General features: G+C 42.6%; 2 non-coding genes across 2 annotated transcripts; one reads left to right on the top strand and one right to left on the bottom strand.

The window, feature by feature from the left end:
* The first annotated feature begins 10,170 nt into the window (after window positions 1-10,170).
* LOC133234851 (U6 spliceosomal RNA) lies at window positions 10,171-10,277 on the top strand. The gene has a single exon (XR_009732342.1). It is a non-coding gene; the product is annotated as a U6 spliceosomal RNA (small nuclear RNA).
* Window positions 10,278-11,423: 1,146 nt separating this feature from the next.
* LOC133234847 (U6 spliceosomal RNA) lies at window positions 11,424-11,530 on the bottom strand. The gene has a single exon (XR_009732339.1). It is a non-coding gene; the product is annotated as a U6 spliceosomal RNA (small nuclear RNA).
* Between the last annotated feature and the right edge of the window lie 2,532 nt (window positions 11,531-14,062).

Raw genomic sequence — 14,062 nt, 5'->3', positions numbered from 1 at the left:
ATTTATCATAAGCAAGCATTAAATGGAAGTAATGCTAGCTTATTTGATCAGTAAACCTGTGTAAGTTTAGAAAAAACATACCCAAATATAATATAAATGTATACTTGCATTATATATAATGCTGATAAATCAAAGAATATATAGCTGTTTTATTAAACCAAATTATTAAAATAATCCATCCCTTCTGAAAAGGTTTTCTGCAGTTAGCATAAGAGACTTTAACTGGCAAAAGTTTGCTGCTGCCGCTCCTGCTAAGTTGCTTCAGTCATGTCCAACTCTGTGTGACCCCATAGATGGCAGCCCACCAGGCTCCCCCGTCCCTGGGATTCTCCAGGCAAGAACACTGGAGTTGGTTGCCATTTCCTTCTCCAGTGCATGAAAGTGAAAAGGGAAAGTGAAGTCGCTCAGCCGTGTCTGACTCTTAGCAACCCCACGGACTGCAGTCTACCAGGCTCCTGAGTCCATGGGATTTTCCAGGCAAGAGTACTGGAGTGGGGTGCCATTGCCTTCCCCTTAACTGGTTTAGTGGGTTGCTATTTGGAAGAAGACTGGAGAGTCTGTTAAGTAAGCAAGACCACTGGTGATAAAGAATCCACCCCTGGCTGTTTCTAATTACAGGGAAATGATGCTGACTGGGAGATCCCCAAATCAGTATTATGATGAGTTGCAGACTCTTCATTCTTAAATAGTCTCCTGCCGTATTCATTCTACCAGGATTAAAAGGTCTTCATAGCTCAGCAGTTCCTTCGACTGCATCATGATTCAATTATCCTTTCAAGGGTGATTTGAGACCTGTGGGCACTCTCCAGTCCTTTGGGCTTCCCAGGTAGATAGAGTGGTAAAGAGCCCACCTGCCAATGCAGGAGATGTAAGAGACTTGGGTTTGATCCTTGGGTCAGGAAGATCCCCTGGAAGAGGGCATGGCAACCCACTCCAGTATCCTTGCCTGCAGAATCCCATGGAACAGGAGCCTGTCAGACTACAGTCCACAGGGTCAAAGAGTTGGACACAACTGAAGCAACTTAGCATGCACACACACACTGCAGTCTTGGTCTTACTTCCTGAAAAGCTGCAAGTGGAGAAATTCACAGCACAGGTTCCAGTTGTAGTCTCAGGAGGTCTCCATTCAATAAAACTGGAACAATTTTTCTCTTGCCCTTGATTTGTTTCCATGTCTTCTTCATCACCAATGACAATTGTCTCACACTTTCCTTCTGAGAAGCCAAAGCTCCTGAGGATGGGAGAATTTCGGAATCATTTCATTGTAGCTGCTAATTTTTTGATGATATGAATGTTATGGTTCTCTGACCAGTTATCACTAGTGCTGAAGGCTGGGGAGGCCATACAGGTTCAAAAAACATCACCATCATCATCTTCTACTGATGAGTCTTGAAATTTATCAGACCTAGAAACTAAAGGATTAGGTGGACCACTAAATGAATTTCCTACATTAGTGAGACACATCATTCATTAGATATTTAATGAATGAATATATGAATGGTCCTCACTGAGTGAGCCCCTTTGGGGAACTGATCTTTTCCCTCCCTAATTCATCAGTGGCCTCTGATTTTCTGGGACATTCCCTTGAATACTCCACACAGACAACCACAGATTTCAGATACTCGGCTGCTCTTATGTTGTTCTCTATCCCGGGACCCACACTCGTCATCAAGATTGAATTAAAAATAAACCCAAGAAATGATAACAGCTTCTTGCCTTAGCCCTTCTAGAAATGTATCACTGTTTAAAGGGGATGTTTTAGAATTTGAGCAAAAATTCGTTGCTCTAGTGACTAGAAGAACATTCAGCCATCAAGACCAGGAAGAGTTCATCTGAGTTAGGCCTTTTGGATCATCTCATACACCCTCTACTCATCATGCCCTTCTACACCTCTGAGCTTTTACGGTTTTTCATCAACCCTGCCCACCTGGTGAATATCACCTCAAAATTATCTTCTCTCTCTCTCCTGGTTAGCAACTCTCACCTGTTTCCTTAGTAGAGCTCATACTGTTACAACTTATTAGTTATCATAATTATATATGCTGTCCTCTCCTCTCCCAGAGGCATGAAGCCCAACAAGAGGGGGGGAGGAGTTGCTGAATTCAAAAGCAGGCTCGGAAAAGAAGGTACAAGAAGAGAGTCAGAGAGATGGCAGTGACTCAGATGGCATTGTCAGCTTTGAAGATGGATGGGGCCACGGGTCAAAAACGCAGGGGCCCTCTAGAAACTGAAAAGGTGAAGAAACAGATTCTTCCCTAGAACTTCCAGAAAAGAAATCAGCCTTGCCAACAGATTTTTCCCTCAGTGAGATCCATATCAGATGTCTGATCTAAAGAATTGTAAAATAATAAATTTATGTTGGTTTCTTTTAAAAAAAGAAAAGAAAAGGACTGTTTTACTTGCCAGTTTGTGTTGCTTATCTTGATTCTGGCAAATTCTATTTTTCAGCAGTTACTGGTAACATCCCCATGAAAGCATGAGAGCTTCTCAGTGAAGAATTATGGTCTGAGCCACTGCTAAAAGCTGTGATTTCAGGTGGCTGAGTCTCACCATCACTCACCAATCTTTTCACTCACAGTGCTCCTCTTTTCCCAAATGCCCTGCTGCTGCTGCTGCTGAGTCGCTTCAGTCATGTCCGACTCTGTGCAACCCCATAGATGGTAGCCCATCAGGCTCCCCCGTCCCTGGGATTCTCCAGGCAAGAACACTGGAGTGGGGTGCCATCGCCTTCTCCAGCCCAAATGCCCTGTTGGATATTTTATTTAAGCCAAATTGTTTCCCAAATTTTTTGAGCACTACCTTTGGGATTTTTGCCATATCAAAGTAGCACCAGAGCTAATAGTAACTTAATTCCTTTCTTCAAAGCAACTTAATTTTTAAATAGTACTTTTGCTTTATAGGTAATATGCATAAAATATTAAGTTTGATGTGCTAATTGTTTTTTCCAAATGCACATTTAAAAACAAAACTGTTAAAATTTTAAAAAACCTTTGCATTAAAATAAACTTGTAACTACTAAAATTTTTAAAACAACTCTGCCTAGGTACCCAGGAAAATCTTTTCATGTACATCAGTAGGATAACTCCTCCACTTTGTGAAATACTTCCTAAGTTTTTTCTACCCTCCCCAGGCCTTCTGCCCAGAGCTACCCCTTCATTCTCAGCAGGCTCCCTCACCTCCTACATACTTAAATAGAGAGTCCTTCAGACTTGAATTCCATCAAGCAGTCTCCCTGTATCCTCCCACTCCATACACACCCCTGAAAGCTCACCCGCATCTGCTCTCATCCTTGCTCCCTCTGCCTTTGCTCTCAGAAGAGGAGCCTGACCTTCTTTCCACTAAAGAAATGTCTGTTCACTCATGTTCTGAAGCCCATTCTAATACACTGCCTCGAGGATCTTACCATTAAAATAGTTTTCAAGGATTTACCTAAATTATACAAACTTAAATTCTTAAAATGAGCTGATTCCTTTACTTTTTAAAATCTAGCACATTTTAAATCCCAGAAATCCCATTCCTTATTTTCTGAGAATTATAGGAATATTATATTTAAACAGGCACCTATTTATCTCAAAAGCCAATCAGAACGGGACTTCTTTAACTTAGGAAATTTTTATCAACTAATAACACCATCTGGATTTGGAAAAAAACGTTATACATCCATAAAATGAAATGTAAAGACTTTTTTGAATTACAGACACACAAACAGAGTTTAATACCAGTCATGAGTCAAGAGTAAATTCAGAAGTACAAAACATTTACTGGCTCAGATAGCAAAGAGCTGTTCTCCTTGGTGAAATACAATATTCTTAATTGTTTTGAGCCCAAATAAATGAATAACCAAACAAATAAGACTAACAAACTAGTTTCTCTGTTGTCCAACAGAGACCCAATGTCTACAAATCATCGATCTATTCACATGTTATAGTTAGACATAACACCAAATTCCCAATCATTGCTACTAAGAGAGGGCAATGATACTGCTGCAAGCAGAACACATACAAACCACAAAATTAATAGAGAACATTATTAAAATTACAATAACAGAGAGCAAAGCAAAGTTACTGCCATTTTGAGAGCCAAAAAACAAAAGATGTGTCTAAGCTTTAAGTAATCCATGAGTTGCATTTCTCTGGGGAAAACTACACCTAGTTTTGTTAGGTGAATCCAATGAGCAGCTCAGTAGAAGATCTCCAAGATGTTAAAGTATATTTGAAAAAAAAAAGTAAAAATCATGCCTCTCATACAGATATAAAATGAACATGTGTTAAAGATTTTATTGAATGTATTAATCAATGAAGAAACAAGGTAGATATCACAACAGCTCAAATTAGAAATCAAAAATCACAAATTTATATGAAGTAAAGGAATGCTGAAATGAATCTGCAAATGGAAGCAAAACAAGCTTCTTCCACAGTGGCAGACAGAAGTCAACTAAATCTCTACTAGTCAGGACAGATTTTGCATGTCTATAAACAAGAATTATTTTGTGTTGCTATCAGCTATCTTAGAGAAGGAAATGGCAACCCACTCCTATAGTCTTGCCTGGGAAATCCCATGGACAGAGAAGCCTGACAGGGTACAGTCCATGAGGTTGCAAAGAGTCAGACATGACTTAGGGACTAAACAACAATCAGTTTTCTACAATTAACAGTTTTAAGACAGTTTCCATAGATTTGGAGTCATATAACTCTAATCAGATAAGCCTGGGGAACTGTCTAGATTCTAGATGATGCAGTTATCCACCTGGGCACACATTTTTCCCACACAAGAGACACTTCTCCCATGAAAACAGAAGAAACAGGGATTGTGTGAATATAAGTAAATCTGTAGTTGCTGTTCAGTGACTAATTTTTAAAAATGTCAGTGCTGCAGTCAACATCCTCAGTGATTTTGGAACCCAAGAAAATAAAATGTGTCACCGTTTTCACTTTTTCCCCATCTATTTGCCATGAAGTGATGGGACCAGATGCCACGATCCTAGTTTTTTGATGGTGAGTTTTGAGCCAGTTTTTTGGAAATTAAGGAAGCTCATCACTGATAAGTCTCTTGTGCAGACTTTCACCTTTCCCCCCTTCCCTCCTCCCCTGCTCCCCAGTAATATGAGCGGGAGAATATGAGGTTATCTGCTACTACAAAGTAAAGCAATTAGTTGCTGTGAAAGGGCTCCGTGCAGAAAAATATCTCACACCAGCCTTACCTCAGTGACTTTCTCATTTCACTAAAAGTAGCCTTTAAAACACAGGGCTTCCCTGGTGGATCAGTGGTAAAGAATCCACTTGCCAATGCAGGAGACACGGTTCCATCCCTAGTCTGGGATGTTCCCATATGCCTGCAGAGCAGTGAAGCTAGGGCGCGACAACTGAGCCTGTGCTCTAGAGGCAACAAGCCACAACTACTGAAGCCCGCACCCCTGAGAGCCCATGCCCCACAATAACAGAAGCCATAGCAATGAGAAGCCCAAGTACCGCAACTAGAGAGTACCCCCGCTCACCAAAACTAGAGAAAAGCCCACACAGCAACAAAGATCCAGCATAACTCTCCCCAAAAAACACATATAAATCATCTGGGTATCATCTTTTGCATAACTTGTATGCAGAGTACATCACGCAAAATGCCAGGTTGGATGAATCACAAGTTGGAATCAAGACTGCCAGGAGAAATATCAAAAACAACCTTAGATATGCAGATGATAATGGCAGAAAGTGAAGAGGAACTAAAGAGCCTCTTGAGGAGGGTAAAAGAGGAGAGTGGAAAAAGCTGGCTTAAAACTCAACATTAAAAAAACTAAGATCATGGCATAGGGTCCCATCACTTCACAGCAAATAGAAGGGAAAAAAGTGGAAACAGTAACAGATTTTATTTTCTTGGGCTCCAAAAGCACTGTGGACAGTGACTGCAGCCACGGAATTGAAAGATACTTGCTCCGTGGAAGGAAAGCTATGACATACCTAGATTGTATACTAAAAAGCAGAGAGATTACTTTGCCGACAAATGTCAGCATATAGTCAAAGCTGTGGTTTTTCCACTGCTCATGTACGGATGTGGAAGTTGGACCATAAAGAAGGCCGAGGGCCGAAGAATTGATGCTTTCAAACTGCAGTGCTAGAAAACGCTCTCAAGAGTTCCCTGGACAGCATGGAAATCAAACCAGTAAATCCTAAAAGGAAATCAATCCTGAATATTCATTGGAAGGACTGCTGCCGAAGCTGAAGCTCCAATACTTTCGCCACCTAATTTGAACAGCTGATTCTTTGGAACAGACCCTGATGCTGGGAAAGACTGAAGGCAGGAGGAGAAGGGGGTGGCAGAAGATGAGATGGTTGGATGGCATTACCGACTCAATGGAGATGAGTTTCAGCAAACTCTGGGAGACAGTGAAGGGCAGGGAAGCCTGGTATATTGCAGTCCAAGGGGTCACAAAGAGATACAACTTAGTAACTGAACAACATCACCATCCTTTGACTAGTACAGTCAAATCCTCACAGCCCAATCCTCTGGAAATCTATCACTAGGCAAGTTTGGGAAACACTGCTCTACCACATTTTAGTTTACTGGGTTAGCCAGAAGAGCCCTGAAGAAATAAAACCCAGTCCTGGTGAGTTTTGAAATATCCTTGGAGATCTTTCTAGGTGGGGCATTTAGGAGGCGTTCTGAGGAGTCTATGGGTACGTGAGGGAAGGGGGAATAGCCATAAAAGAGAGAGACTAGCAAAGGAAGGAGGCTGGAGGAGAGTGCCAATGAGATTCCTTAGTAGAGAGAGACAGAGAAATGGAGAACAATTAAATCAGAACCTTCAGGGGAGGGCTCTGGCACTGATATTTTTTAAAGCTCCCATGATGACTACAAACTGCAGCCCAGGTTTATAATCTCTGTTCCTTAGCTGAAGTTCACCATTTTCACATCAGGTAAAGCTGGTCACTGATACTGAGGTTGTGATTCATTTATTCCCTGCTCAAGAGGATGTGAGGATTTTAGTTGAGCTGCTCCTTTTTAATTAGAGCAAAATTCCTAAAGAGGAAATGATTTCAATTGCGTCATATCACTGAATGTTCCCTTTCTACGAGTAAAAAGAAAAAGAATAAGGTAGATTTTCCACTTATCAGTGTGTGTTATCCAGTTGTTGCAGTAAGATGAGAAGAACTCAGAAATATGGCTGTAAAATAAGTCTTGAAGTTTTTATTCTTTTCTAAGCTATTGCAAAGAGTAAAGTGAAGTGAAAGTGTTGGTCATTTAGTCACGTCCGACTCTTTGCAAACCCATGGAATGTAGCCTGCTAGGCTCCTCTGTCCATAGGATTCTCCAGGGAAGAACACTGGAATGGGTAGGCATTCCCTTCTCCGGGGATCTTCCCCACCCAGGGAACGAACCTGGTCTCCTGCATTGCAGGCAAGTATGACCTAGTAATACTACAAGCAGTCCAGTGGAAAAAGAATTTGGTCTCAGAAGATAGGTAGGACCAGTGCCAGTACTGCCCATGGAAATTATTAAACACTTAACTCACACTTAGCTTCCTTCTCCAAAAATAAGATTTTTCATCTCTTTGGATCTATAATGCCACTGATTGTAAGATGCACCAGTTTTACATATCACAAAGAAAACACAAATGACTGTTTTATTCCATCTGTAATGTAAATAGTTAGAATTATGACAGCATCTATTGGTAACACAGTCTAATGTTCCAGAATATAAAGATAAAAATTCTTGTCAATAAGATAAGCTGAGAAAAAACCTCTAAATCAATCTTTCCTAAAGTCAATTTGCTAAAAATGCCCACTGAAACTCCCTTCTTCTTCTCATGCTTGTTGTTTAGTCACTAAGTTGTGTCCAACTCTGTTGTGACCCCATGGACTGTAGCCTGCCATGCTCCTCTGTCTATGAGATTTCCCAGGCAAGAACACTGGAGTGGGAGCCAAGATACAAAAGATTATCTAATTAAAAAGCAACCTACCCTAAAAGTTTCCTACATAACTTTCAAAAGATGTGTTAAAGAACACTATCTGCACACCCCACCAAAGAAAGTGATTAGAGACTTACACATATTTAACTAGTGATAAGAGCAAGAATTCTTTTAGTCAAAATCTAATCGTGGGATCTTAAATATATTTTAGTTTGGCAGAAGCCAATAGTGTTTGTTTCAATGTTGCAAATGTGTAGCTTGAAAACATGAGGGTGATTACAAAGGCATAAGGAGAAGGCAGTGGCACCCCACTCCAGTACTCTCACCTGGAAAATCCCGTGGACGGAGGAGCCTGGTTGGCTGTAGTCCATGGGGTCGCTAAGAGTCAGACACGACTGAGCGACTTCGCTTTCACTTTTCACTTTCCTGCATTGGAGAAGGAAATGGCAACCCACTCCAGTGTTCCTGCCTGGAGAATCCCAGGGACGGGGAGCCTGGTGGGCTGCCGTCTATGGGGTCGCACAGAGTCGGACACTGCTGAAGTGACTTAGCAGCAGCAGCAGCAAGGTGAACTGGGTAAGCATGCTCAGTTAGTGAGGTATTCCATGTAGATGGAGGAGGGACAGGATGAGGAAAAAAAGATTAAAGTGGAGAAGACTAGCAGAACACAAGAGTTTGAGGGGGGGAAAAGACAGCTGTGTAATAGAAAGGAGAGAAGAGAGGAAGGAAATATAAGACGTTAACTGAACGCCTCTAACAATTGTTCTCCTGGATGAGGCCTTTAACAAATGTATAACCTGACAGAAAACAACATTCAGAAAATATCCAGAAAAGAAACAGCCTGCATGCAAATAGTAACGAGGGTCGGTGGCAAGAACCTGTAGCTACAGGAGAGAAGATTTGCGTGAGGGAGGTGGGGCCTACAGACCCACTGAACGACTCCAGAAGAGCCTCTTAGTAGCAAGGAGACAGAAACAGGACTGCAATCTAGCTTAAGAAACAAAGGCAACTTGCTAGCTCATGTAACCAAACTATGGAAAGGACTGAATGATCCAGAGGCTCAAAAGACAATGATACTCTTCCTTCGTTTCTCATCCTGGTCTTTTTCTCTCAATTTCTTCCTTGGGGTACCAAGAGCCTTAGGTAGACATTCTTTATAGCGCATGAGCCAAAGGTTAAAAACAAACCGACAGCCAGCCAGCCAGACCCTCTACCTGGGCAACGTTCATCACTGTATTCTAAAATTATTAAGCGAAAGGTGTATGGGAAACTTGATAATGGAGGGTTCGGGCTGGTGACCTCACCTGAACCCACTGATTCAGCCAGACATTACCTGCCTTTTGTTGAGATGCGATAGGAAAGGATACGTGCTACCAGGGCGCCTCTAAAGCCTAGTAAATTATACCAGGATCTAATTACAGCTTTATATCTAACTATATATTTTCAAAAAACATGGAGAAACAAGTTAAACGACATCATCAGTGATAAACGAGCCAAATGAAAGAAATGTTACGTTTCGTGGTGTAAATATCCGGTTCGCCCTACAAATCAGTATCATGAAGAGAAATGGCGGTGGGGGAGGGGGGAGTGGAGATGGGATGTTAGGAAATTAATGAGACCTAAGAAGCACAGCAACCAAACATAACGTGGGAGGACAGAACCTTCTTTGGAAGACATCTTTTAAACAACCAAGGAAATTGGAACGTTGAGTGAATATTAGGTGAGACTACGGAATTACCTTAACTTTTCGAGGTGTGATAATAGGTGATTACTTTTCTTTTTTTTCTCCCAAGTACTCATCAAAGAAAGTTTAACTGGGAAACTACGAGCTCTAAAGGGAGGCGGGCGGCCCACTCCGAAGAGCGTCCGCCTCACCCAGCGCGCTTGTCACGCTGGTCCGCGGGCTCCTGCAGCGCGCAGCTCGCCGCTCCCAGCATGCTCCACGGGCCGAGCACTCCCGCAGGAGGACCCGGGGCCCTGGGGCCCTCGACGAGACCCCCCTTACCCAAGATGCTCCGGGCGCTCATTTGCATGTCCCACCAAGAGGTGAACTAGACTCCGTTTAGTTGTCGAGCACCAAACGTGCGAGCTTTGTGAGTGACTGCACCAAATCAAATTTCCCAAAATGTTCCGCGTTCGCTGGGGAGAGGCGCAGCTTGGTCACCATAACTATAAAGGAGGAAAGATATCCGTACCTTATATATCCTGTGGTGGGTAAAGGAGGAAAGATATTCGTACCTTATATAACCTGTGGTGGGTAAGCGCGTAGCGTGCTCGCTTCGGCAGCACATATACTAAAACTGGAACGATACAGAGAAGATTAGCATGGCCCCTGCGCAAGGATGACACGCAAATTCGTGAAGCGTTCCATATTTTGCTCTTCTTCCCACGGTCCAGATACTGTCTCAAGCCCAAAGGAAACGCCTTCGGTGAAGCACAACGTCTGGCACGCAATGCTGAATTTGTGATTTTTCAGTATAAAATATATTATGAAAAATATTCGTGCAAGGCAATCTATGAAATGAGAATGAAGCTGTTACATCTGTAAATTTATGTGCAAATATGAGTTTGAGTAAACTCCGGGAGTTGGTGATCACAGGGAGGCCTGGCGTGCTGCAGCCCATGGGGTCGCAAAGAGTCGGACACGACTGAGCGACTGACTGAACTGATGTCGTTTCTACGTTATCTTGGACATAAGAAATCTTGCATTTCCTTAACAGAGCTTGAAAGTTCTGAAATCGCCTTTTGATCTGTCTCCCTAGACAACACAAAGCAGAGGCGCAGGTGGGTCTAGATCTTAGCACTAAAGGCTGCCTGAAACATGAAATGCTCAATGAATCCTTACCAAATCATTTCTGAATTATTAAATAAATGAATTATTGCTGTTAATGAATCCTTGCTATAGGAAGTAAGCAACAGTAGTACACGTTTCTCGGGCCTACTTTGTGACTTTGGTCGTTTTTGACTGGAATTCGTACTCTTTTCTCAGACTGTGAGCTACACAAAAGCAAGGACTGTTACCAAAGAGTGAACTTCAGTGTTGGCCGGTGGATCCTTGAGCTTCCGGATCAATTGAAAACTGGCTAGAAGCAGCAAGCCGGTTACTAAGTCTTTCTGAGACGGGTTTTCTATGCCTGTTTTTATCTGACTTCTAAGGTACACTCAAACTGCCGCCTTACCTAAACCGGGTGGATTCTGTCATGGGAAATATAAAAATTCAGCGCCCAAAACCCGAAGTGTATTTTTACCAGTAAAAACAAGCATTCGACTGCAGACACAAAGATTAGCTAGGTAACTTAATAGAATTGAGACACGTTGGCCGGGGGGATGCCAGGCAGCCATCGAGCTAGAATCGACGCTGGGAGGGCAGAGGATCCGGTGGGAGAGAATTCCAGGTGTCCTCAGGCTTTGGGGATGCATGTCGGAAAGCGCAAACCGGAGGTCTGCCTCCAAAACTACCTCTCAATACTTCACAGTTTTTTGTGTTACTCAGGGAAAAAGTGTCTGGAGGTGGGGAATGGCGCAAAATATGGAACGCTTCACGAATTTGCGTGTCATCCTTGCGCAGGGGCCATGCTAATCTTCTCTGTATCGTTCCAATTTTAGTATATGTGCTGCCGAAGCGAGCACGGCTTACCTTTTGTCCACGGCGTATATAAACTCTGGAAGGTCTCATCTCTTTACATTTACGGTGACCGAACTGTGCACCTTTTCGATGATTCTGAAACCTTTAGGGAAATTTGATCTCACGGATCACGCACAAGGCTCACATGTTTGGTATTCTGACTGCTAAACCGCGAAACTTGTCGAGTTCGCCTCTTGCTGGGATATGCAAATGAGTGCCCGTAGGATCTTGGGTAAGGGCCCTGTCACCGGCTCCAAGTCGGACGATGGGTCCTCTGGGGCGCTCAGCCCCACGGAGCATGCCGGGAGCGGCAAGCGAGGCTTGCTTGAGGAGCTGCTAGCAAGTTGGACCCGCGTGGTCTGCGACGGCCGCGATGCGGACCTGCTGCCCCGCTGCGAAGACTGAGGCAGCCCTGGGGGCCTGCCTGGAACAAGTGGCATCTCCCCCAAGTCTAAGAATTTGCGAATCGGTTGCTTTGCTGGGCCAGTAGGATGCTGGGTCACTAGGATTTTGGACCGAGCTCGGGTTCTCCCAGCAAAATGTGGAACGTGTCACCAATATTTCACCTGTGACATAGTAGCCTTGTGCCAGTTCCAGAGGCTTTGTCGATATAAGCTAGCGTCCAGCCCTCCAGGAGATTCCTCCCAACAACTAAACCAACTTAGATTGAGACGGTCAGCACCACACTCTAGGATGCCCCCGGCTCCGCTAGCGTTAGCGCCAGTGGATCCGGCCTGAATCCATTCTGCGCAGGAGTCAGTAAGATGGGAGGGGCAGCCAGGACGGATGGCCACGCCCCTCACAGGTGTCTTTCCCTGAGGCCACCTTGTAGCCTGGCCTCCAACCCGCTGGAACACTGGAGGACACGCTGAAACGCAGCTGTTTGGCCTGAGAGATCGATTAGAAGAATTAAAGTATTAGAGCTGAACTGGAGAATCATTCTTGTGCTTCCGCGTACTTCCCACACGCTAAACCTAACCCTATTATGATACAAACATGCCGGACAGACCTACCTGCAAGACATACTAGAATGCTAGTGTTAAACATCCTGATTTTAGCTACTGATCAAGTCGCAGCCTGACACGTTGTGAACTGAGGTCCAAAGGTGCAAGCCTCCATATGCTGAATTAAAGTGAAGGGCATAAGCTTTCCTGCGTTGTGTTAAAATGGCACCCTTAACCAGGCATATGGCATATTAGAGAATAAGTGGGATTTTGCTTCTTTTGGTCGTTCTACCCTTTCCACAACATAGTATTTTGAAGTAAAAATCTGTGAAAGATTAGTAATTTTGAGGGGGAGGAGGGAGGAGGGTTCAGGATGGGGAACACAGGTATACCTGTGGCGGATTCATTTCGATATTTGGCAAAACTAATACAATATTGTAAAGTTTAAAAATAAAATAAAATTTAAAAAATAAATAAAAATAAAATAAAATTGGTATCCAATTTTATGATGTACAAAAAGAAAATAGGGTGAACCCATCTAAGAGTGTCTGGTATTGATGAGACAAAAATAGAGAAAGGAACAGAAAGCCTACATGGATTATTGCTGAACCTATCTTTCTCTGTGTTTATAGTTATAATTCTCTTCGTTCACAGATTTTGAGAAGTAATAAAATATATTGTTCTTATCTCTCCCCAAATCAGGCAAAAATGACAGTCTGTTGAATTGTCCAATTACAAATAAAATATGCTTCGATGCATTTTTTCTAATGACCTGTCTTTTAAATAAGCATTTCTGACTTCAAAGCTATTAAGAAATATTAAATTGATGTTCAGTTTTATGATTTGAAGAAATATATCAAACCCCTCATGTTCTTACTCCATTTAGCATCGGTACAGCCAGGTTATTAAAGGATACATGTTAAGAGGAATCTGTGGCTCAGCTGGTAAAGAATCTGCCTGCAACCCGGCAGGCTTGGGTTCGATCCCCCGGTTGGGAAAATCCCCTCGAGAAGGGAAAGGCTACCTACTCCAGCATTCTGGGCTGGAGAATTCCAGGGACAGTCCATGGGATCACAAAGAGTGGGACACAACTGAGTGACTTTCACTTTCACTTCATAGTTGGAAGGATGGTCAGAGTTCTAACGACATGAACTTGATGTCTCTACAAGTTGTAAACTTCGGTCAGGCTACACTTCTAGGTGACCATGTTTAAGCCCTTCATATTCTGAAAAGAGGAAAAATGTTTTACTACAGACAGAAAAAAAATTTGAAAGTTGACTAAAGATCAAATTTTTATAATGGCTTTAAATTATCAGATATGCATAGAAATAGCAAAAATGTGTGATTTTCGAGTCATGACACTTGGAGTAGAGCAGAATTTCTCACAGGTGATTTACACATGACCCCCTTTAAAGAAATAAATTCTCTCTAGGCTCCCTATATTGCTGTAATTACTTCTATTACATTGCTATTTAAATATGTATAAACATAAAACTGGGTATAAACTCATTCTTGTAGCTGTTACATAGTCTAAAACCAAAGCAAACTTACAAATTAAATACACAACTACAAATCAATATAATTCAAATGAAC

This window comes from Bos javanicus, chromosome 21, assembly GCF_032452875.1.
Source record: "Bos javanicus breed banteng chromosome 21, ARS-OSU_banteng_1.0, whole genome shotgun sequence".
In the NCBI taxonomy this organism is placed as follows: Eukaryota; Metazoa; Chordata; class Mammalia; order Artiodactyla; family Bovidae; genus Bos; species Bos javanicus.
Note: the sequence above shows the minus strand (reverse complement) of the source record. Positions and strands in the feature narration are given on the sequence as shown.